Source organism: Amblyomma maculatum, chromosome 1, assembly GCF_055883805.1.
Source record: "Amblyomma maculatum isolate TAMU_Amacu chromosome 1, ASM5588380v1, whole genome shotgun sequence".
NCBI lineage: Eukaryota > Metazoa > Arthropoda > Arachnida > Ixodida > Ixodidae > Amblyomma > Amblyomma maculatum.
This window is the reverse complement of record NC_139344.1, coordinates 29,831,560-29,856,821: the sequence shown is the minus strand read 5'-3', so window position 1 is coordinate 29,856,821 and position 25,262 is coordinate 29,831,560. Positions and strand designations below refer to the sequence as shown.

General features: G+C 47.7%; 1 long non-coding RNA gene and 1 pseudogene across 1 annotated transcript; both read right to left on the bottom strand.

Moving 5' to 3' along the window:
- Positions 1–1,270: 1,270 nt before the first annotated feature.
- LOC146202020 (uncharacterized) lies at positions 1,271–11,840 on the bottom strand (annotated as a pseudogene).
- On the bottom strand, positions 2,806–9,645 carry LOC146202021 (uncharacterized). Its single transcript, XR_014703607.1, has 3 exons — positions 9,415–9,645; positions 7,937–8,062; positions 2,806–3,348 (listed from the first exon to the last, which is right to left on the bottom strand). It is a non-coding gene; the product is annotated as an uncharacterized LOC146202021 (long non-coding RNA).
- Positions 11,841–25,262: the final 13,422 nt, after the last annotated feature.

Genomic DNA, 25,262 nt, shown 5'->3' with positions numbered 1-25,262 from the left:
TGAAATTTTGTTCTGTATATGTTTGTGATAATGGCACATAAAGTGCAATGACATACTTTATTACATCAAATAAGCAGCTTCCTTGAAGCCATTTAATTGTTCCATGCACATAAGCAGAATGTAACTACTTTTAGCCATTGTCAAGAATCCGAAAGCAACTCTATTCAAGAATGCATTTTAGTATTGTACGATTAAGCAATCACGCCTGTAACTATATACTTTATTATTAATTGCTTCACTTTTTCTTTATGTAGCAGCGCCCTGGTGGGGAGTGATAAATTGTACCATCACTGTGTAGGATACATGTTCGAAGAATAAGAACGCATCACAAAAAAACGTATGGTTACAATAAGAAGAAGTAAAGAAAAGATTCCAAAAAAATGCGAAGGAATTCAGAAAGAAAAACTTAAAAGAAAATAAAACGAAAATAAGGACAAATTGCATCTAACTTCTTGTCACATTGCCCGAACGGAGCCGTATCAACTCCTTGCTGTTGAGCGAACTTTTTAAATTTACAAAATGTTTTTGTTGTGTGTTGAATTTTGTGGCACATAAGCTAAAGCCATCAAAAGCGGTGAAATTTTATTTGCTTACCTTGAAATGTATCCGGTTGGCGTAAACTCCTCGCGAGGAACACATCTCATCAATGCTTTCCTGTAAGCTTCCATTCTTGGGAAAACCAAACACTAATTTAATAAGTTTGAGTGATTTCGACATCTTGGCATAGTTAAAGTTACTGTGTTGTTTACATATGGATGCCCAGGTGATGTACATTTTCAACATAATGCGAAAAATGAGCCATTGACAATCCAAGTTTGGTTGATATATGGGCACCCATATGAACTCTGCACCCATATGCCCAGTGCCCATATGATCCATATGTCCTGCAATGCATATGGATATGGGCACAATATGGGGCACATATGGCCTCATATCACTTGCCCATATAAACTGCGCCTAGTCCTATATGCCCCATATGGTGTGAATTTGACCCCATATGAATCGATATGTGGCCTATATGAATTCATATGTGGCCTATAAGAATTCATATGTGGCCTATATGAAAATCATATGGGTCTTTTTCAGTAGGGACGCCAAACCGGCAAAACATGCTCCTTAGGCATCGGATTGTACTAGCGGTATTCGCGTGCTTCAAGGGTACTGCTTCAATCCACTTCGTGTGGGCATCAACCACTATCAGTATCATCTTGCCACCTAACGGCCCTGCAAAATCGATGCGAATACGAGACCACCGGTCCACGGTCTTCGGTCAACTCACTAGTGGGGCTGCCGTAGGCATTGGCAGGTTTTGCGCGCAGTTGCGGCACTGCGCAGACAAGTTTTGACTGTCCCTGTCCAGGCCTGGCCACCAGAACAATGAACGCGCGACTGATTTCATTGCAGAGGAGCCCTGATGAGTTTCATGTAGCAGCTGCAACATCCGTTCCTGCGCTTTCCGCGGTATCACCACTCTGTTGCCCCAGTAGATAAGACGGTGAGCCCACGATAGCTCCAGCTTACGATCAAAAAACGGCAACAAGTCCCTCGCCATTCCTTTAGCTGTTTTAGGCCATCCATGCAAAATGTAGTGTGTGACACTGGCTAACCTCGGGTCTTTGGCCGTCAGCTCTTGCAATTCGCGCGTCGTCACTATACCTTCTTCCAGGGATTCCAATGAAAGGACATACTCCGGCGGTTCACCCTCGGTCCCCGGTTCCGTAGTCGGCGCTGGTAGCCTGCTGAGGGCATCTGCTGTCAGCAGCTGTTTCCCTGGCACGTACTGTAACTTGTACTGGTAGCCGCCCAAGAATAATGCCCACCGCTGAATTCGCGCGGCAGGCCTGAGCAGTGGTTGATTGTCGGTCATCAGGGTAAACTGCCGACCTAGAAGATAGTCACGAAAACGAGAAACGCCAAAGATGAGGGCTATAGTGCTTCTCGCTCCAGCTGCGAGTAGTTTTGCTCTGCTTTTGTTAGTGTTCTGGAATGGAACCCAATTGACATGTGTTCATTTCCTATCGAATGAAACAGCACTGCGCCCACACCATACGGAGATGCGTAACACTCTAATTTCAACTCCTTGTTAGGATCAAAATGCACGAGAATTTGTGCGTTCTTCAGGCTTTGTTTAGCTCGCTCGAATGTAGCAGTAACCACTCTAAACGGGTTCTTTTTCCCATGAGTCGATATAACGGGCTGAGCACAGTCGACATATTCGGCAGAAACCGTGCGTAGTACGTGAGCATACCAAGGAACGAACGCAGTTCGCTCACGTTACTTGGGCGCGGGGCTTGCATAATGGCGTCTACGTTCTTTTCGATAGGGTGTAGGCTTTGCTGATCTATATACGATGCCCAAAGTCTGCCGGAACTTGTATTTATCGGCCCTAAGCTTGACACCATGCTCCCGGAATCGTTCCAACACATTCTTGAGCCGCGTTCCGTTGTCTCCTTTGCCTTCGGACACTAACACATCATCAAGGTAGGCTCCCAGACGGCCATAGACGTCCGACGGTCGACCGACGGACGTCCGTTTTCGGACCTTCGGACATCCGACGGAAGTCCGGTTATGTTCGATATACGTACAGCGGACGTCCGTCGGACTGTCGTTCGTGGATCCGGATCGCGTCCAACGGACGTCCGACGGGCAGCCGGAGGCGGACATTCGGACGTTTCCCGGAACATGCTTGCAGGGCCCGCTATTGGTGTAAAAACTTGCAAATAACATTCGTGTAAAGCTCAGCAAGCATGTGCCATGGAAATTTCAGTCACATACTAGTGCTCCGTGCCTTTGTCGTGAGAGTAAAGCAGACAATAGAATATGCAACAGGTTCAAGTTTCCTGTTGTCTGCTTTACTTTCACACACAAAGCACTGAACAGTAGTGTGCAATTAAAACTTCCATCAAAGAGGCACATATGCTAGCTGAGCTTTACACAAATGCACCATTCCTGAAAACATGCTAAGTGCATAGGCATACCAGCATGCGAGGTTGTAAAGCATTTTTTTTTGGCTTTATTGCAAAAACTGCATGCATAAATAGTCTACACTAAAAAAATATCGATGTTAAGGAATGGCATGGTAAAATGCAGGCCAACTGGAGTATTAAGAATCTACTTCAATAATTTTTTCTTTAATTATCCTTGGCCGTGACAGCTCTTCCCTTGGGGAGGTGGTGGAGGAAAAGGTATTTATTGAAACCTAATATTTCGGAATTAGCGAGGATCGAGTTCTTTGTGGGCGGCCTCCGCAGGCCGGGATTCCAGGAGCAGTTAATATCCTGTGCATTTTCTCGATCAGCTGTTGCTGGTCTTTCAGGCCTAAGATGGAAAGAGCAGGCTGGGCTCCTCCTGCAATAGAAGGGAAAATGAAATTCAAGTTATCTGTGCTGAACTTTGATTACACATCTCCAAGGGCAACTGCCAGTTTCTCTCAATTGCTTTTTCCAGATGGCACTGTACGCATGCATCTACATTCAGAACTGTCACATACTATATAGAAAGGTCATATAACAGCAGCAAAACCCATGCAGAATAACAAGATACAAACGTAGTTTGACCAGGACCTGGCATTCAGTATTTTAATGTATTTATGTCGTCTTTTTGAACATGCCACTCTGACCAAACATGGCATGTTATGCTTGCTGCTATGCGCCCTCTGCAATGCCCAAGACATGGAGTGCACATGCAGAGAAACTAAGCATAAAGGATGCTGTATATGAACATAAAGCACAGCCAGAGCATTGCAGTATTACACAGGTACGCATTGGCGGCAGAAACCTGCATTTTGGGCGGTTTAACAGGCAGATTTCTAAAGTCATTGTTCCTGCTCTGAAAGAAGTGATCAATAATCACATCATTTAAAATTGTTACCTTTTTGTTCTGTAAACTGCACATTTCGCTGGTTTCCATGTACCCTCTACCGAAGACATTCCCTGGGCGTGTCGGGGGTATATCGACATCAACATCTAGGCTACAAGCGTCTAGAAAGCGTCTCCTTAGAGCAGCTGCGACGAAGCAACTTATCTGATAACATGCAAGCTGCTGCAGCAGAATAAAGATACACATTTGACATGTGGCTAAAGCCCAATGTAGAAGCATAGCCCGCCGCAGTGATTGCGCAGTGTTCATGCTTCTACAAGAGTAAAAGTAAAGTTATTTGTTTACCCACAGCGCTATATGTGACATTACAATAGCAAGGCTTATAGTTACACAAAACACAAAAAGCTGACAACCACAAGCTCTTGATGTATTACCGGCAGCATGTAGCATGGATGTTAGTTACTGAAATATGGTTGCATAATTCTGGCAACCAGCTGTGCATGTACGTCATGGATTTCTCAACTACGCACAACAAATTACAAAAAAAATAATGGTATTTATAAATGCAGCCAGCTGCTCACAAGAAACACTGTAGTTTTTTTATGGGGAAGGTAGTGGGCGCCAAAGAAACTGCCCCTGTGAAGGCGCCTAATTTGCCCCTATGTAATATCGGGGACAAGTGTGTGGACTACACAAACTGCAATCAAAGCACATAACTTTCACATCGACCAGGAAACTCGGACCATATTGTCGATGTGAAAGTTGAACGTTAGTTCTTTTATGTGTGCAAGAGAAATAAGGTCACAATTCGTTTACATCGCGATTCTAGTCCAAAATCTCGACATACTGTCCAGAGACTTTCGCCCCCGCAGTATAAGCCACCACTTGGGTAAGAGATTAGTAAAAGAAGTGTATAAAAGACATTAGTGCTGTTGGACAGCCATAGCTATAAAAATGGTATTGACATTGGAGTACTGCCTTAAGGCGGGGCCTAGGGCATTACAAAAGCAAGAGTTAGTGTCTGCTGGTCCTCATTTGAACGAACAAAAAGAGGGGGGGGGGAAGAAATCTACCTCAACTACATGTTTTGACTGACACCAAGCCGCAGTTAGTATTAAAGATATCACACAGTTTTGTGGAAAATTTGGGAGCGCTTTGCTGCTTTCTTACAGGATTGGACAAAAGAGCTCACCATCTTCAGAAAGGCACGTTATATAGAAATGAAAATAGTGAATTTACTGCATCTGGCCACAACAACTTGCACACGGAGAGGAAGATGAACTGAAAATTTTCTACATGAATGTACGTATTTACAACAGGTGAAACAATGACCATGATCTATGCCGAAGAGGAAAGAGATCAAAATCTAGCTCAGAACGAGTTCTCCAGGTCGCGGGGCCGTTTCATTAACTTCGGGACTCCGCCCACATTTCTCATCCCCAATGACAACGAACTCACACATGACTGGCTAACAAACATTTTGGCATGTCTTTCCACTTTCATAAGTTCTTCACCCTCTCCCTAATACAAGCAATGCAAAAGGGACAACAAATTCGTTTCACAACAAACAGAATTCAGAGAATGGACCTCGAAATGATTGGCTCACTAGGTCACATGCCAAACTCTCTCCCCTAGGAAAAAAAAAAGGAAAAAAAAATTAGAACCCATCAAAACAGTGTCCCACGTGAGCAACCATTGCCCAAAGCTTGCATCCTTGGCGGCTCCTTTTACAGGGCAATTATTGCAATTATTGGCGTCCGAGTCAGCACCATTGCGGACCACATCAGAAGAGCCAACCCACATCCTCCCGCTCCGCATCATACCGTCACCGTTACACACTTGCCCTTTTTCAACGCCGCCATCTCCCACCATTGTTGACATCCAGGGTTGGAATCCTCAACGAGACCCCACTCAGAGCGCCTGCACTGAATAATTGTCATTTTTATGGGCTCCCCAACAAGGAAGAGGGCCTTACACCCTTCAACCTGACAGTGTTTTTTCTTTGAACGATAAGCAGTTCTTCCAAAAGAGGTGCTTGTTTCAAAGCTGTGCTGCCTCCAGGTGATGGGTCCAGTCAGCGTACTAAGGACCCCTTGGCACTCTTAGTACTAAGGACCCCTTAGTTGTATACTGTTCGCAAAGCTCCTTAAATAAAAATGAGCCCACTACATGACACAGCAACGAGAACAAACTGCCTGTCCCCGCGTCTTCGAGTGCGACAGCAAAGTCCTCGGAAGAGGGGACTTCTTTCCCTCTCTGCCTACGTTTCCGTTAAGCACAGTAGCTGCTGTAGCTGCCTCTCTGTGTGCGTCTCTCCGCCTCCTGTCCGAGGGCAAGTGGGAGACGGCCGCAGCTGGGCATTGAACAGGTGACCCAAAAAGAGCAGACTAATAATGGTGCCTAGCATACCCACCGATCCCTTACAGAAATCATTAAAGAAATGAAAGCAACACATCAGATAACGCTACAATGTTTCTAAGTGCAAAGTCGACAACTCCAAGTCATATAAATATATGTACATCTCCGCACATTAACTAGACAGAAACAGTGCAGAGTAAACTAATAATTCAGTGTCTAGCAACACTATTAAAAGGGGATAAAGGCCACAGGGGGCTGCGATTATTAGTACAGTTTTGCCTTTAAACTACAATAACATACTTGTTGCAAGCTTAAAATCAAAGATTCACACCTGTCCCACCCACAGCAATGGAACACACATCTGACTCAAGTCTGCAGAGAAAGAGCAAGCTAGACTATTGCAGACGCACCCTTGGTTATTTTTCTGGCATTTCTGAGGGTGAAGAATCTGACTTGTCAGTAGCATGTATATGAATAAGAATCCTATGCAGTAAATGCATCAGATTTTCTGGAGTGGCTTTTCTTTGCTGACCACATATGAGGTGAGCTATAATTTATCCAACTTGGCCTAGGTTTATTCTATGAATAACAAAGCTATAGCAGGTACACAGTCGTTCACTCAGGCTGAACATGCGAGTGCGTGGCATGCACTTTTTGAGATGCCACTGCATCCATCACAGCTGCACACCGTAGCGAAGAGGCAGACAGCGTGAAGTACCAGCCTCTAGTCCCTCTACCACCACTGGGGTCCCAAACTAGGGACCCCTTGTTTTTGTCAGGACAGGCCCCCTCAGGGTCAGCTAGTGAGTAACCTCGTGTATTTTTTATCTGATGGCAATGTTTTCCACCACCACCCACAATACGCAGCTGCGCATCATAGCAGATGTGAAGCAACAGCTCCTGGTCCTTCTATGCATAAGCCACTTTGCCTTGATGCATGCCTGCGCATCATAGTAAAGAGGCAGACGACATGACACAGCAGCTCATGGTACATTTACACATGAGCCCCCCCATTGTACTTCGATACGCACCATAGCAAATATACAGACTACGCCACACAGCAGTTCCTGGTCCCTCTATGCATAAGCCATTTTGCCTCAATACGCACCTGCGTACCTGAGCGAAGAGGCAGACGTGAAGCTGCAGCTCCTGGGCCCTCCAGGCACAAGCCACTTAGCATCAATGCACAACTGTGCACTGTAGTAAAGAGGCGAAGGACGTTAAGCAGCAGCTCCTGGTCCCTCTACACATCAGCCATTTTGCCTCGATGCGCATCTGCACACCGTAACAAACAGCCAGATGTGACAAAGAAGCTCCTGGTTTCTCTACACATAAACCACTTTGCCTCAATGTACGTCTGCACACCGGAGCAAAGAGGCAGATGACGTTGAAGCTGGAGCGGCTGGTCCCTCTATGCACCAGCCACTTAGCCTTGATGCATGGCTGTGACGGATGCATTGCTATTTTGCAAACTGCATGCCACACATTCCCATTCAAGCTAAAAGTGGACGACTGTGTAAACGTAAAATACTGGTTATTTACTTCAATGGACAATGACAAAAAGTAACATGGTGGACAATGTAAAAAGAATTTGCTGCATAAAGTTTGTTGAAACCAGTTCTACATCCTACATGTAAACAAGCTAAAACCTTAATGTCGAAGGGATGTCCTGTGTGTTTAAAATCATAACGCTCAAACAACTTCAACACTGACAATCATGATTCAATATTAATAATATAGATAATGATACAATACTCACTTTTAGCCATACCAAATAAATGAGAATGCAAAGGGATGTTGCTGTTTTTCCCCCGTGGATGACAGTTTTCCATGCTCAAAGTGCTGCTTCCTGTTGGCCTACGAAATCGGCTACAGCAAATGGCATCTGAAAAATTTTTGGAAGCCTCATGCTAGTCTTCAATGAGAAAAGCATTGCCATACAGAAGCAGAACACAAATACTTTTACAACACACTAAAAGCACCAACTGCAGTGCTGTTTTTAGGATGACTAGGTAGAGGTTTTGCTGTAGCAAGCCAAATGTTAGCCTTCAATAAGGAAAGCATTCCCATACAGAAACAGAACACAAAAACTTTTACAACACATTAAAAGCATCAATTGCACAAATGCTTGTAAGATGACCAGGTACAGGTTTCTGCTATAGCCCACATCATGTGACCAGCGGTTATCAGAAGCCTTGTATGTGAGCATGATGCCCTAGATTCAATTTATGGCTATCACTGTATTAACAAGCATGGGTTTAAAGCTACTTTAATATGATAATCTAAGAACATGGTAAGAGCTTTCAGTGCGAGACATAAGCTCAGTATCATGCACTATAAGGTGCCGCATGGCTCTAGTGTAGCTTTGGCATTATCTCGCTGTCAATAATGCAGTGAAGTTCTGAGGAGCCTTTGAATATCTGTAAGGACAAAGCAACAACAATTTTGTTTTCATCGCACTTTTGCTCAACTCGTTTTTTTTTTTTTTTTTTTTGAGCCCGCGGCTTGCATGGCCTCCCAGTATGCCTGTTTTGCATAAAAGAAGGCGTTGCAGGCACCAGAGCTTACAGCCCAACTGTATCGCGGCGGCGGTATGTCAAATTCGTGCCAGAACAGCGCAGAACAACGGGTCAAGACAAGTGCTGGCTTTTCTTTTTTTCTCTCATCTCCTCGTCCGGTTGTTCTGCGCGGTTCGGTCCCACATGCATAACCAACATGCGCAAGGTGCTGTCCTGGTTTGTCAAAGCTGAAGGAGAGTACTAAACCTTTAGTTATTTAGTAGCTACAGCCGTTCCTTCTAGAAACTGTAGTTGCCGTAAAGCTCGAGAGAGAAAGATCAGCGGCTGTCCATTAAAAAAACTCGCGACGTTTTCACAAGTGTAGGCATGTCGCACGATAGGCTCGAGGAGTGCGAAAGTTTTCTCGTATAGATTTTACAACTCAGCACGTTGCGCATGGTTAACAAATTAACTCTTTTAAAGCTCGGGCAGGCACTCCTTTATCAGAGACAGAGAAGTTGCGCGGCTTACTGGCGCAGCGTCCAGTAATGCCGAGAAAGATGGCCCTCAGACTTGAGGCTGCCCTTTAGTTAGTCGGCGCGGAGCCATCCTGTCAGTCTCGCCTAAAACACTCGACCGTTCGGCTGCTGTACAGAGCTGTTTCCTTACCCAAAAGCTCACCACTTTCGGTGCATCGAAAAGTTCCACTAAAGAAACAAAAGTTCGGTGAAATACTTACTTTGGAATCGGCGGGTGAACAAAGTGTGCCAGCCGCACCAAGCCACAGCAAAAACAATGCTAGCAGTGCATTACAGCCGTAGGTATTTGTAACTGCGCAGAAAATGCAGAAAACGGAAACGTGAAGCCATCTTCCATGACTAAACTTCAACTTGTCAGGTGGATTGGATTGGCTCATTTCAGATTTTTAAGAGGATAGGTTCGGTTTCGTTCTTTTTGAGCTTGCTGCTTGCTGCGTCTATTCAGCCACTGATTAAAATTTCACCGAAGCATCATGATAGAAAAATATTTAATGGTCATTTAACTTTTAATCAAAAATTTTTGATGGAAGAATTCAATGATGAAACATGCGGAAAATAAAAAAAAACTGTTTAATGGAAACGCTTTCTATCGCATCGATTCGCTCTGGCATCATATAATGCAGACTTGACGGCATTACTGATTTATACGCAGTTCAGACGAGCACGACGACTACAAACTATATCATAGCTGTGTAAAAGCAAATCCAGTGGCGGACGTACGGCGGCTGTCCGCTGGGCGAACAGATTCGACCATCCGCTTTCGTACGTACGCCGGAATTCCGGCGGACGTCCGAAATCGGCCGCCGAGTTGCGGCCGAGTTCGGTTGTCCGTCGGACGTCAGTGGCCGTCTGGGCTTGGACGCCTGGGAGCCCGCTGATTACAGCGTCCATCTTTCTTTGAAATATAGCTGGGGCAGAAGCTATTCCAAATGGAAGTCTGTTGTAACGAAAAAGTTCGCAATGCGTGTTGATGTCACAAAGTCCGCGTGACGCTTCGTCAAGGGGCACTTGATTGTACGCGTCCTTCAAATCCAAGGTGCTGAAGTATTAACCTCCATTTAAGTTCGCGAATATGTCCTCGACCACTGGAAGTGGGTAATGCTCTATATCACAAGCCGGGTTAAGCGTTACTTTAAAGTCTCTGCATATTCTTACGGTGCCATCTTTTTTCAGGACAACTACGATGGGCGTAGCCCATTCTGAATGTTGCACGGGTAATAAGACACCAAGGGACAATAACCGATCAATTTCACGAGAGACCTTATCACGGAGGGCGTAAGGAAGTGATCTGGCCTTACAGAACTTCGGCGTCGCAGTCTCCTTGAGCTTTAGGCTGGCTGGCGGTCCCTTGATGAGCCCCTGGTCTGTCGAAAAGACATCTTCATACTCAACGAGCAGTCTGTTCACCATGTGGTCGCTTGGCGCGTTTCTTGTTGTCGAATCCGGCGCAGTGAGTTCTGTCATCGGAGCGCCCGTCCTGCCAAGTGCCGCAATCAGATCGCGACCGCACAGCTCGGTCCTGAACAGTCAAGCACAGTAAGTGGACAGGTTACCGACACATTTTTGTATCGCACCGAAAGTTCTAGTTCGCCAAGCACCGGCAGTTGTCCCGCGTAACATGAGAACTTCACATGTGGCGCTTTCAAGCGTGGCCACTGCTTTCGGTGTCGGTCGTAAACGTTCCGTAATATGACGCACATCGGGGATCCTGTGTCCACTTCCATTTCCAGATCTATTCTCCCCCCCCCCCCCCCCCGAAATGTGCAGCGAAATGGTGGTTCCAACCCGTTTTTTCTTTCCGAAATTAACGTCCAGACGTGTGCCTCATCCGTGCTCTCGTTGCCAGACGCTGTTTCAACTGTCAGTGCCTTGACACTCGCAGTTCGCCTAGCAGCATTTCCATCTGTTCTGGCCTTGTAGCATTTCTTTGCCAAATGACCGCGTTGCCTGCAGCGGAAACATCGTGCGTTAGCCCAGCGGCAGGCGTTATCACCGTGTGTCGCGCTTCCACATCGTCCGCACTGTTGCGCTGCGCCGCTGGAATGATTATCTCGCGATGAAAAGCGATGACTGGCTTGCATTCTTAGCACCGTTGGTTGTTCTGCATTAATATTGTTTGCATCGTTCTCGGCTGTTTATGCTGCTATTGCCAGCGTTTCAGCCTCCTCCAGCGTCAAGTCTTTCTTCGCCAGTAACTACTTGCGCAGGTTAATTGAGCGTACACCGCAAACAATTCTATCCCTCAGCATTCGGTATAGCGCATTCCCAAAATTGCAGCCGTCCGCTATGCGCCGTATTTCGACCAGAAATGCCTGCATTGCCTCACCCTGTTGTTGACAACGGGTGAAAAATTTATAGCTCTCCGCTATCTCGTGACGCTTCGGGTCGTAGTAACTGTTTAAAGCTGCGACTGTTTCGTCATAAGTAAGGGAATTCGGCGTCCGAGGTGCAATTCGTCCCGCTAACACTTGAACAGTCTGCGTGCTGAGTGCTGCCACAAGCAAGGCTCGCTGCCGTCTTTGGTCGGTAATAGCATTGGGCATTGGCTTCAAAGTATGCTTCAGCCCTTGTAAGGTACACACTTATCTGATGTGTCGTCGAAAGTCGGGAGCTGCAGACTGGTCATAGCTCTCGTCGGTGCTTAACGTTGCGGCAGGCTGTCGGCTTCAACTTTTACCGCATGGGTAATTTTCGAACTCGTCGCCACTGTAGTAAAGCCAGCGCGAACACGCGCTGCAACACGAACGCTGGTCGGCAGTGAACAACAACGTTTACTGCCCAGAGCCGAGATCATAAACCTCTCGTGCTGAGAGGGTTACAGAAGAGGGAGAGAAGCGTGAGCGACACGAACGCATTCACGCGGCTACCTTCGGCACAGGAACGCAGGCACGCGCGGCTGTCTTTGGCACAGGAACGCAGGCACGCGGCTGCCTTCGGCACCAACCCAAGAAATACAACATATACTAAGCTAGGTGTTCTTTTGCCTTCCGTACGCCTGAACCTGTCAGAGTGCCTTGTTGTGCGCGATGAGAAGGCGTTGAACCTCTTGGATGAGCGCAGAGACCCCGGAGGCCGGCGCTGAATGACCGAGGTAATGTGAAGTAAAGAAGTGAAAACGACCTTGGGGCATGAGAACGCTCTCACGCGTGGAAAAAATTAGTGATTTGGGGGGGGGGGGAGTAAGGAACTGAAAGATACACTAAATGTATCACTCTCAGAGTGGAGCGCGAATAGCGAAGGGATGACGGAGGGAGCGAAAGACGAGAGAGGGAAAGAGACGCCGTAGTGGAGGTTTCCGGATTAATTTTAATTGCGTTAAGTTTTTGAATGTGCAGTGGAGACCAAGCACTCTGTCGAAAAATGCGACGATTATTTATCATCTCGGGCTCACAGCTGCCGCTCTTATGCGTCCTCACGCAGTACTGAAAGTGTTTTCAAGCGTCTTTCCAGCGCTAGAGTTTTGCGGATGTGCTCACGAGAGCGAGCAAATGTGTCGCGCCATTCAGGTGTTTTAATTCAGCAGCTCAGATATGTAAACCAAATAAAAATATGCCGTATACCCCGTCTTGTTCTGGGTACGTATTTCAATGAGACATTTAATTCGATTCGGGTTTCTGGCTTTCATGACGCAGCAGCTCGGCTCGAGCGAATGGACGAGGGAGTAGGAATTGAAACAAAGAGCCGAAGGGGGCCACTGCTTCAGAACAGTAAGAAAATGACTGTCCAGCGTTCAAAACAACGTGGAACCACGGGCTCCACCTCCGAGAATTCATGAGGCTAGGTTTGCGCTCAGTATAACTAGCGTCAATCCATTATCTCAGAACTGAAACTGAAACCTATCTAACCGAACTTCGTTCCGTCTCCCACTGTGACTGCCGAGAATTGAGTACGTGAACAAAATGTCTTTTTCGCGGATTAACCATACGAGCGGCAACTCCACCTGCCGTTGCTTCAGCATACGCGTGAATTAACATTCACACTGTATATTCCATTCTGTCCGCCGGTACTGACTTAGTGAGTTCATTTCCCACCCACCAACAATTCGTCATGCTTGTACAGTCCACTTTGAAGTTGTGGTATTACTTTTAATGGAATGAAGTAACTGAGGGATTAGATATGTCTACGCAGTTCATCAGAGATCATGCCGTCTCATTGTACCGGCACGAAAACTGGCCTTACTATCTCTGGTGTCGTATTCGCTTCCGGGCGCTGTCCACTCCAAGGTGACGTTGAACAGTTCGACGTTGCGTGCGCTTAGGTCGCTGACCGTTCTCGGAGGGAAGCGCATCCTTCCATGGGCAGCGGAGGACCAGAAGAAACCGGCGAACTCCGTCCGTTGAAAGCTGGCGGCGCTGCTGCCGTTAGAGCGGGCGGGCAACGCTTGGTCGCCCGTGGCAGTCACGAGAACGCTGTACCAGCCACCTTGCCGCGACGCAGCCTGGAAGTAACCGCTGTACACGCCATCACCCTTGCTCATGTCAGGTTCTGTTCATTTCAAACCAGCCAAAGGTTGTGCGCGCGCTTTTCAGAACAAGTATTCGTTGTCTTCTTTCCTTCAATGAATATTCAGTTGTTAGTCCAGCCTTGTCCTGTTCTGTTCTTCCCCGTGTCTCGTCCTTTGGCTGGTTTAAAATGAACCGTTACCAACTCGCCCAGTAATCAGGTTCTGCATAATGCGGCGAAAGTGTGTTTCCCCTGTTAGATCAGAAGTTCTACGGCAAGCAACACTATTTATCATTGCTTCCTGTTTACCGCACGCGTCGAATCGAGAACCGAGGCACAATTCAAAAGAAGGAAGAAGAAGGAGAAAAAAGGGAAGAGGGAAGAAGTGTGTGGAACGGGTTACCGAATTTGTCGAACAAAAACATATTCTTAGTCCCTGTCAAATCGGATTTGGAGCAAAATTTTCAATATGGAATGCACACACCGACCTTGAGAGTCGAATTCTTCTTGCGCGGCGCAAAAAAAAAAAAAAATGCACGCTGCATTGGTGGCTCTAGATATAGAGAAGGCTTATGGTAGTGTAGAGCCCCGATTTTTATTGCACAGATTAGAATCGCTATGTTTTCCACAATACTTAATTGATTGGATATTTACATTCCTACAAAACAGACAATTTTACTGTTCATTGAATGGAGTGCATTCTGGCAAATATCAACAAACCAGAGGTGTCCCTCAAATGGCAGTTCTCTCGCCCGTGCTCTTCAACATTTTAATGAGTTCAATTCCCACTCATCAGGAGGTTCGCACGTATGTCTATGAGGATGACATCGCATTCTTTACGGCTGCACCTGACATTCAATCCCTCAACAGGCGCCTGCAATCGTACCTAAGCTCCCTTCAAAATTGGTTAGGTGACTTAAGATTTAAATTAAATGTTAAAAAGTGCGCGTTCCTTGTTTTCCAAATTCAGTGTCCGGTAACTCTTGCTCTAACATTTAAGCAGGAAATGATTCCTCAAGTTAAGTCTTTGAAATATCTAGGGGTGATTTACGATGACCATCTGGCATGGAGGGATCACATTGAACATGTTGCAGCGAAGGGCGCACGTGCTGTGGGTATGTTGCGCAGGTTAAGCAATCCAAGGTCTGGGATGCGGCGAGACGCGCTTTTAATGATTTATGTTATGTATGTCCGCCCAATTATAGAATTTGGATCTGTGTTATTTTCTGGTTCACCTGCTTACAAAATTCGTCCGCTTGTTCTTTTAGAGCGGGAAGCGCTTAGATTATGCCTTGGGCTCCCCAAATTCGTGGCTAATAATGTATTATACCTTGAAGCCCGAATACCACCGTTGTTAACTAGATTGAAATTCTTGACTGTCCAGACGTATCTGAAAATATATGAATCACAATTGCACCGCTCCATATCAATTTTTTGTTGCGAGCCAGACTCCTTTTTTGGAGTCGGATGGCCTCGGTTTCATACCCCGCAGGTAATTCTAGGGCAAAATCTGTTACAACCTTTGCACGTAGTCCTTTCAAACATCCTTCCAACAAAAGTAAGTGCATCGTCGGTTCAAATTGTCTATGATGACATTTTCCCAAATAATGCAAAACACTAATTAGCACCTCACATTTTAAATGGATTATTAGAAGATCATTTACAAAGTCTTTCCGTTAGCATAACGATAGCAACGGATGCTTCTCAATTTAATGAAAAAGCCGGCGTTGGAATATACTGTCCGCTTTTAGACTGGGCTTTTTCAGTCCGTCTTCCGGATTTTACTCTAATTTTCCAGGCGGAGTTGCTGGCGGTGGTGCTTGCTCTGCGCAAACTAGACCCAACATACTCAACAGTGGCTGTAATTACAGACTCTTATTCTTTGTGCTTGTCGCTTTCTTTGAATATGGACTCGCCAATTTTAAACACCTTTCTTTCATTGCTCCCCTCACATTTGAGCCTCATACATATAGTGTGGGTACCAGGACACAGCAATGTGACAGCCAATGAGGTTGCAAACAGGCTAGTCAAAGATTCTCTGAACGGCCCTGTATTGCCCATCCTCCCGGCAACAGCGTACATAACAGCAGCACGATTTCGGCGGCGTTCCTTATTAAGCACGCAGTCTGGATCTATTTTATCCTCGGATGACTACCTGCACCTCAAGTATTCCTGGAATAGGAAATCATGTCAATCAAGGCAGACTGAGGTCTCTCTAACCAGGCTACGCTGTCGTATTCCGCCCCTAAATGTCTATATGCACAGGTCTGGTTTGGCGCTTTCTCCTGTCTGCGCATTCTGCGGGGAACCGGAAACAATAGACCATTTCTTGATATTTTGCCGCCGTTTTACCATGATGAGAAAGCGGTACTTAGAGAAGCCGTTACAACAGCTGGGTCTTAATTTGAGCAGCCAAATTTTATTATCGTTCGGTGCCACCATGCTTGGGTACAGCCACAGGTATGTTTTCAACGCCATTCAAAACTTCTTAATAGAAACAAAACGTCTACCTGGCTAATATGCTTTGAAGTTTTAATCTGTACATATAAATCTTACTATTCTCATACTGCGTGCGTTAGTATTTACACTTATATATTTTGGTTTATCATATTTACATTTCCTTTTCTATTCCCTAGCATTTATTATTATTTTTTTTTCCGATGTAGTTATACATCTAAAAATCTAATATCTCTGCACCCCAATTCTTGGCCGATCCCCCCTGTGGGTATGTGCCATCACATTAGAGGAGAACAACAACAACAACAACAAGTGTGTTCCTGCTAAGGTGGCTTCGCATCGCTCCTCTGAAAAAACTCGCCACCTACGTAAATACGTGTCCTCTCTTCAGAGAAGTGGATCCTCGCCTTCCGAGGAAGGTTCGAACGTAATCTCGCCGTCAGGTTCTGAGGCCTCCAGCGTATGGCATCCATGCATAATTGCAGTTAAGCTGGGCACTGAGGCTATAGGCCTAGTGCCTCCGCTGCCATGCTGGCAGAGGTAGCTTCACTGGCGTCGCTCGCGGCAACGCCTGCCCCGCATTTGACATCCCAACCTGAACCTCGGCCTCAAGTTTAGCTTGGTGCTCCCGGTTCATCAGCAACAACACCGATCCCGCCTTCCCAAAATGCCCAACAGCCCGTAAGTGACCTGTCCCCTGGGCGGAGCACGACAATGACCACCCAGTAAATACGACGAGATGGGCATCCAATAGTGCGACAGGATGAGACGTGCTCTTCAATGGACTTATCAGCACCACCATCCGTGTCAACAAGCCCCCGTACCTCTCCCAAACGTCCTTCGGAAGACCATCAACCAAATTCGTCTTCGGCAAGTGATGCCTGTCAAGGAAAGCGCTCGTGTTTAGCGACCGAGAACCAGGTTGCGCCAAAACCCGGATCGACATCTTATAAAGTGACTATTAAATCTCTAGCTAACAAAAGCCTGACGGATATACCGAACAGGGTTCTCCAGGCTAACTTGAGCGCTTGTCTCGGAACCAGAAGTTTTCGGGGCTTCAAGGCCAGGAAGAAGTCAAACACTATAGCTGTGTGGCTCCCGACAATCGGTGCGATGGAACGTATGCAAACGCCTAGTTGTATTTCAATCACAAGTGTGATCTCAGTGCCTGTCCAGGTGTATCTAGTTGAAGGCTCCGATTTGTAGCGTTGCATCGTTTACAACGTTGACATAAACGAGGATCAAGCTACGCTTCAACGTGAGCTGTACTGCCCCATGCACCGCGTCATCCAGGCACAACGTATGGGAAAAGGGCGTTCTTGGATGGTCACCTTGCAAGGCCCTCCGACACTTCCAACCTGTCTGTACTACTACGGCTGCATTTTAAGACCGCAGCAATATATACCGAGTGTGGCTTACTGTTACAACTGTTTCCGGGCTGGGTACATGCGCAAATCTTGCCCTTTCGCTAATGCCGATGAAGGTGCGTCTGAAGGAAAAGTTACGTACCGATGCGGCCTCTGCAAATCGGATGATCACGAGATTACATCTCCAAGTTGCCCGACAAAGCAAAAGGCAACACAGAAGGCTCGTCTTCGGAACACTAAGCATTAGCCAATGCAAGACATGGCACCATTACAGACATCCAATCGCTTCGCTGCTCTCCAGTGGGATGACAAAGAGTGGCCAGAGCTTCCTGAGCCCGCTTCGAATGCACTCCAACTAAGACGAAGCCTAGCGATACGGTGCTCAAGGAACGCCGTCGACAACAGCCAATACAGAAACGCACTGAACTACCGGAAGACGATATGGCTGTAGTAGACGAGCAAATCACTCGTCTCTTAGCAGAGGTCTCCAAGCTCCGAAAACACCATGAAACGCTTGCTCGATGTCGACTAGCTTTGGAGTTAACAGCCAATTCTATCAATGGCGCAGCACTGTCTTCTTCCCGCGCAACTGTGCCATTTGCTGCCTCTACCAAGTGTGCCACAATGCCCACGGATAACTCTGCAGCATCGTTGCTCCGCTATGTGGTCAACCAGTTGTCCAACCTGACATCCGTGATACTGCAACGCTTGGAGTAGTACCCGAAAATGGCGAATACCGGTCGTCCTGGTGTGCTACAGTGGAACTGTAGAGGCATTTTCACGAAGGTGGGCGAGCTTAAGACCCGACTACGAATTAACAAGCTCCGGGATTGGCTATGTTACTACAGGAAACAAACGCCTTACCAACAATTCCGGGCTCCAGAGGCTACGTGTCTCCTTCGATGACCGACCGTCGTGTGCAGACTCCTGCTCCACCGGGGAAGGCGGCGGTATATGTTGATACGCGGTTTCCTCATGTACGCCTTTCTCTGGAAACCTGGTGCACTTCATATCAAGAGGTTGTAGCAGTTGCTGTGAAATTTCCGAAAGGAACCGTTGTGATTGTTTCATAATACGTTAGACCAGCCGGAGGCTCCCCTTCTCGTATTAATCTTGGCTGTTTATTAAGTGTCCGTCGGCAATACCCCGGGTGTCCGATTTTAGTCGGAGGCGACTTCAACGCCCCTTATCCGGATTGGGGGTATCCCACTGCAAGCCGTCGTCGTAGACGTGTGCGGGATGCCTTCACGGATGCCCTGTTTGTACTGCTCAGTCACCCTGGGACAGCAACGCGACATGTGCGTCAGATACGTAATGCTGCCAATGCTCCGGACTTGACGTAGCGCTCAGCCAAGCGGACTGGGAGGCAGAGCTGGCCCACACGGGTCTCTCTGAGCAGCGCAGCCTGCTCACCAGGGCCCAGGAGGCAGCCCAAGCCAATGGTATCCTGGACTGTAGAAACCACCCACGCTATTCCGTTAAACAATTATAGTTTAATCTGTCTCTGGTGGTCGGGCGCGGGAACTCCGTCGTGGCACATGGAGCTGCAGACTGCTGGGGAAGTAATCACCGCTCTATCATCATCGGTCTCCATCCCTCACGTCTCCACCCTTTACACCGCAAATGTTTTGTGTGTGATCAACTGGGACAACTTTCGCTCACGTCTCGACAGTCTGTCTTCAGATTCGTCGTCACTAGTTGTTGAGCGCATACAAAGTGCACTAAATTGCGCTACGACTACTACCTGGATTGATGCTGGTCGACCGGCACCAGATCTCGGCCTGCTTAACTTGTGGGCTGCCCGCCGTCAAGCCGAACTGGTTGCAAGGCGAGACCCTACATCGACGCAGGCACGTACACGACTGCATTATCTTACTGCTAAGGCTCGGAGATATGAACGCGATCTGTCGCGACACAGTGGCATGCATGGTGCGAACAATTTTCCGCTAAATCCTCGAATGCCTCACTCTGGCGAACGTTTCGTGCAATGGAACATGGTCGCCATTCTACTGACGCAGCAGCAACAGCATGCTTTGCAGCTAATTTGTCGCCGGATGATTTCGCAAAAGAAGCAGCGCGAAACGTTTTCCCAAAGTATGATACATTGACACCTTCAGCTGCTAATTTGAATTTGTGAAGTATCCCTGCAGATGCTATACAATACCATCTACTGCTGACGCAGATGAAATTGCGAGTCCCTTTTCTATGTCTGAGCTACTGGCTGCAATTGATGAGGCGAAACGAAAAACAGCGCCCGGCCCGCACAAAATTCAGTAAGAGGTTTACAAGAACCTGAGTGCCGCTGCACTCTCTCAACTACTAGACACTATAAACAATGTATGGCTGCATGGTGTCGTACCTGAGAGCTGGAAATCCGCTGTGGTGATCCCTATTCCCAAGCCAGGAAAGCCCCCAACAGACCTCTCTAACTTGCGACCAATCTCATTAACATCAACGCTGTGCAAGCTTGCAGCGAAAATACTGGCTACACGACTTTCTTGGTGGCTGGAACAGCACGGTTTTCATCATCTCGCTCAAATTTCCATACTATAGGTACAGAGGACGGGTTGGCGGTCTTCACATCAACATTACTGTCATCTACCCGCATCCGCAATGTGCGTACCATATTCGCAATGGACGTTGAAAAAGCATACGACATCAGTCAGGATGCAATCCTGAACGCCATTAACTTGCTCAACCTCCCTTTGAGAGTACGCAGGTTTGTCGCATCATTTTTGGACGGGATAACATTTGCAATACGCCTCAGTGGTGACGCAGTTGGTCATTCGTTTCGCTACGTGGCGTGCCCCAGGGATCAGTATTGTCACCGACATTCTTCAATATTGCTCTCATCCCACTGGCATGGCGCTTACATGACATCCCTGAAATCAAGTTTTTCCGATACGCTGATGACATCACGGTATGGAGCACTCACCAAGATCTGCTCACTGAGGAGGCTGCTCTTCAATCAGCTTTAGATATTATCTCTGATTACGCTTCTTCCATTGGCCTTCAGCTTTCCGTGTGTAAAACTACATACACGTGTGCGGCTAATCGCTGCTTACTGCAAATCCAATGTGTCTCTGTCTATCAGGCACCCCACTAAAGGAAAGTCCGAGTGTAAAAATTCTGGGCTTAACGATTCACCAATCAGGGTCAGCGACTGCTTGGCTTTCTCAGGCAAAAAAGCAAGCTATTGAGAGTATGGGTTTGATTAGAAGAATTTCTCCTAAAATGGGTGGCGCTGGCTCGTCTCTTGCACGCCAGTTGGTGAGGGCGATGCTGCAGCTACGTATTGTTTATCAAGCCCAGTTCCAGCATCTTACAAGAGCACAACGGGATCTCATTGAAGCCGTGAACCGAGAAGCAATGAGAACCATTACATGCCTTCCACGAATAACTCAGGTCGTAGCATTACAGGAGAATGCGCAGCTCAACACTATCGATGAGCTGGTGCAGCAGCGCCGTGATGCGCGCAGACTTAAAGTCTCCTTATCACATTCCATGCAAGCACTGAGGGCGTATGCAACTTCACATATTATTCAGCAGGCACCTGTGCCTGTTCTCCCTCCCTGGAAGTTTGGAAGTTTGTAGAGTTAGGCGACAATAAGCCAACAGATAACCGCAGACCAACATCTGGCAACTCGGCATCGTCCCTTCGCCAGAGATTTCAAGAGCAATATGCTCACCTGCCTCAAGGATTTATTGTAATGTACGTGAATGCAAGCATACAATGCTGTGAAGCAAAAATAGCAATCTACTGTCCGTTGAGACCTAGCCTGAATCAGACATCTACGTTTAAACTTTCGGAACAACCCACATCTTTCTGCGCTGAGCTCGTGGCAGTTCAGGAGGCGCTCTGCTCCGTGGCCACCATTACTATGCTCCCTACGGCCCAAGTTGTCATTCGCACTGACGCACTTTAAGCGGTACGTTTACTCCGACGTGTCAGCCAATGCCCAAAAATATGTCAAGACATTAACCAGCTTGCGGCGCGCATCCCGCAGTCAATACGTATTGAGTGGGTCCCACGGGACCTTCTGCCTTCATAAAATCAAGCTGATTTAGCGACGCGCCTCGTGATCCAAGATTCATCATTACCACGGCTCCTTGATGTGGATGACGCTATCCTCCTTTCATCAAGAAAGGAACACCTCCGGCGTCGTACACGTGCTCTTATCTCTCCGTGTGCGGTATCCCTCCTCCGCGGTCTTACCCGTGCAGAGGAGGTTGCGCTTAGGAGGATCCGGGTAGGGGTTGCCCTCACACCAGCTGTCACTCGGACATGGTCTCATTTCGATACTTGTATCCCCGCCCAGGGTGTCCGATATGTAAAGACGGAAATGTTAAAGTTGACATTCACCATTTGCTGTGGGTCTGCCCAGCTTTGAAACCAGCACGTATCCGGCACTTGACGATAGCTGGCCTTTCAGCCAACAATCCTGTCTTGTATCTCGCTTGGACCCACGGACCACATCATCGCTCACTCTTGGACTTTATAAAATCAGCCAACTTTTTTCCATTTATTTAATCATTAGCTCATTATTAACTCATACCTTACTGATGCCCTGAGGCAATAAATATCGTTACAAAAAAAAACTCAAAAGTGTGAAGGCTAAAACTGGTTATTTGCAGTCGAATGTTTTTTGAAGGCACCCCCTTAATTCGTGCCATTTTTTTCTTTCTGATCGGACGACTAGCAAAAATGATTAGCAGTTCTAATCTAACTTAGCTCTTGATTTCAGTTCCTGGCGAAATCCCTGGGCCCATATTCCGAGTTTGCGTCGTTATCGAAGTGTTGCTATATCACGTGACCTCGAGTCATCTGATTGGCCGAAACGCCGAAACCGGGTGTTGCCACTACGGAACCAGAAAAGGTTGCAACATCATGTTCCGGCATTTCCACCAATCATATGACCCAAGGTGGAGAGATCGACAATTTCGATAACGACGCAAACTAGGAATGCGGACCCTGTTCTCAGAAAAATATGTCCGGCGTGCCACGTCATGCAATGTGCAGTGAAACAAAGTTCTCCAGTCCAGGATTCTGGGATTCATTTTATTGATAGGCAACTGTGAGGTATTATACGATATTACTACGTGCATGTTGATGACAGTGGTCTGAGCTACCGACAAGTGGGAAAACTTCTTTTAAAGTTTTTTTTTCAGTGATTGGAGCGAATAGCTTAAACTGCCATACAAAACAATGGACTTCATTACTGAAAATAACTGTGAGGCAACTGTGGAATATTGTAGGTGTAGTGTGGAGCCCAGTACTGCCGCACAACCCCGTGCCGGCGCAAGTAACGGCACCACTGACGTACGCCCAAGTTGCAGCCAGGCCGCTAATGCCATCAGGACCTCTTTCCTACCAGGCCGCTCCTACAATATTCCACAGTTGCCTCACAGTTATTTTCAGTAATGAAGTCCATTGTTTTGTATGGCAGTTTAAGCTATTCGCTCCAATCACTGAAAAAAAACTTTAAAAGAAGTTTTCCCACTATATTACCGCACACAAAGAAGAACTCTGCCACCGCCGCACCCAACACTCACCAAGGCCGAAGCTGTGGCATGGCGACAATTGCAGACTCACACGTATACAAATCTGTACCACAAACATTTGTTCTTCCCCACCCGCTACCCAGATAAATGCCCCACCTGCCAACAACACCGACCTACACTATACCATTCTGTTTGGGCCTGCCCAAAGCCACCCGACGGCATTCCACCTGTACCTCACCCCACCCTCTCATCTTGGGAAGATGCCTTGTCCCGCACGGAGCTGGCCGAACAACGCCGGCTAATCGAGCGGGCCGAGAGGATTGCCGTGGCCCATGGGCTTATGGACTGACGTGTATTTATTTCTTTCTGAGACCGCTTCATCAGCACCAAACCGCAAGCCCAGCGACAGCTGTTCTGGCGGGCCTGCAGGATTGAGGCAGCACATGGAGCCCTGGACTGAGGGCTCCACTCAGGAAGAAAAGGAAGTTTACATAATAAATGTTTTTCCTCCTCCTCCTCCAACCTTCTTTCGCCTTTGGCTGGGTCTGCATTCCATGTCCTAATCCAAGGATACGCCAACGCCCTACGAACCCTTGGCGTACCGTGGACAACCGGCCAATCTGCTACTCTTGCGGGCTGCCGGGTCATGTCGCACGCCTTTGCCGCCAACGCCTTCCACCTTCTCGCCCTGACCTCTGGAACTACTCCTACGATACCGACCAGCCCTCGCCGAGAACTCCGCCAGGTTCCGACTTTGTATTCCACGACAATCAAACATATACCACTCGCCGATCATCTTACCCTTGTCGCCGTTTGCCATCTCCGCTTCTACAACGTTCTACCGGCGCTGTTGAGGGAAAATGGCAGTCGCAGTTCCAGGGGTAAGAACTGCGCTTGGTTCAAACCCTTCAAATCCGCTACGTTCTCCCGCTAACGTAATAAAAGTGTTTGTTGACGCAGAATTGCTTGCCTAAGGTGCTCAGTCTCTGATCGGCTCAAGTTTTCCATGGCTGACTGCTCCGGTACCGGCGCGATGCCACACCTGTCGCGTGGCGTTGCTTGGACGCGTTCAAGGCTCCCCCGGAATGCTGACTGCGCCCAGACTGCAGCACTCCATTTGGCCCAGCGGCTGTTACACTCGGAGGAGCTACCCTTTTCTATTGAAAGTGCGCCGCGTTCATCACTCCCCTCCTTCTAGCCACCCTACCATATTGGAGGGCTACGGAGTAATTTCGATTACCTAGGGATCTATAACGTGCACAGACATCGCACAGCACACGGACGCCTCTCCGTTTTGCCTCCATCGAAACGCAGCCGTCGGTGGTCGGGTTCGAATCCGGGTACTCTGCCTAGAACGCCGATGAACTTTGATGCGTTCAACGAAACTCTGGTTGAGTTCGATGCAACACTTGGTCACCTGCAGCCAAAGCTTTCGTTCCACATTCGGTTCAGCAGCGTTGAAACCCTCTGTGCGGCACGGCAATCGCAGCGGCGGCGGCAGCTCTGAGTAACCCGCGTAGCGGAAACGTCGGCGGTGGCCGCAGAGCCACAGCTGTGCGCCGTGTGACGTCACTCCTTTTAAAGAATACACAGCTGGCGCAGCGGCGACGGCACCTCGTAGTCACCCGCGCAGAGAAAGGAGTCGGCGGCGGCTCCGCGTTGCTCTCCATTATCATCCTCAAAACTTTTTATTTCCACCGAAAAGAAACACCTTTTTTGACCCCCGGGCACGCAGGCCTAAGGGAGCCCTACTCAGAAGCTTCGCAAACTAAGGTCTGGTGAAGATAAATTGTCGCTTCACCGCCTCAGCCGCCAGGCGGATGGCTTGTTGCTGTTGAGAGGAGTTCTCGCTCCGCAGCAAAGTCTCCCAGGCTTCTCTATCTTTTTCCTTTTGCTTGGCGCCTGGCCTGCCAGCATATTCCCAAATTATGTGGTCGGGAGTGCCCCTCTCCCCGTACGTTATGCAATATTGGTATTTTTTCTCTTCAGAGATTGTCATGCATACCCAGAAAGGGCTTCTATGATTTCCCCCTCGTAATCTTCTCCACGCAGTTGCCTCCTTGTTTCCGAGGAAACGGTCGGGCAGATGTGCGCCATGTGACGTCACTCGCTCCTCGCGCATGCGCAGTTGGGGCTCTCCGGGGCTTCGCGAAATCGCTCAGACCTAGCGTAGTGTTTCTTCCGCAACGAAAATACTTGTCCATATCGAGTGCGTTATATGCTGGATAAGGGCATCGTCAGTCGGTCTTCGGCGCTTGAGATTCTTTGACGCGCGGATA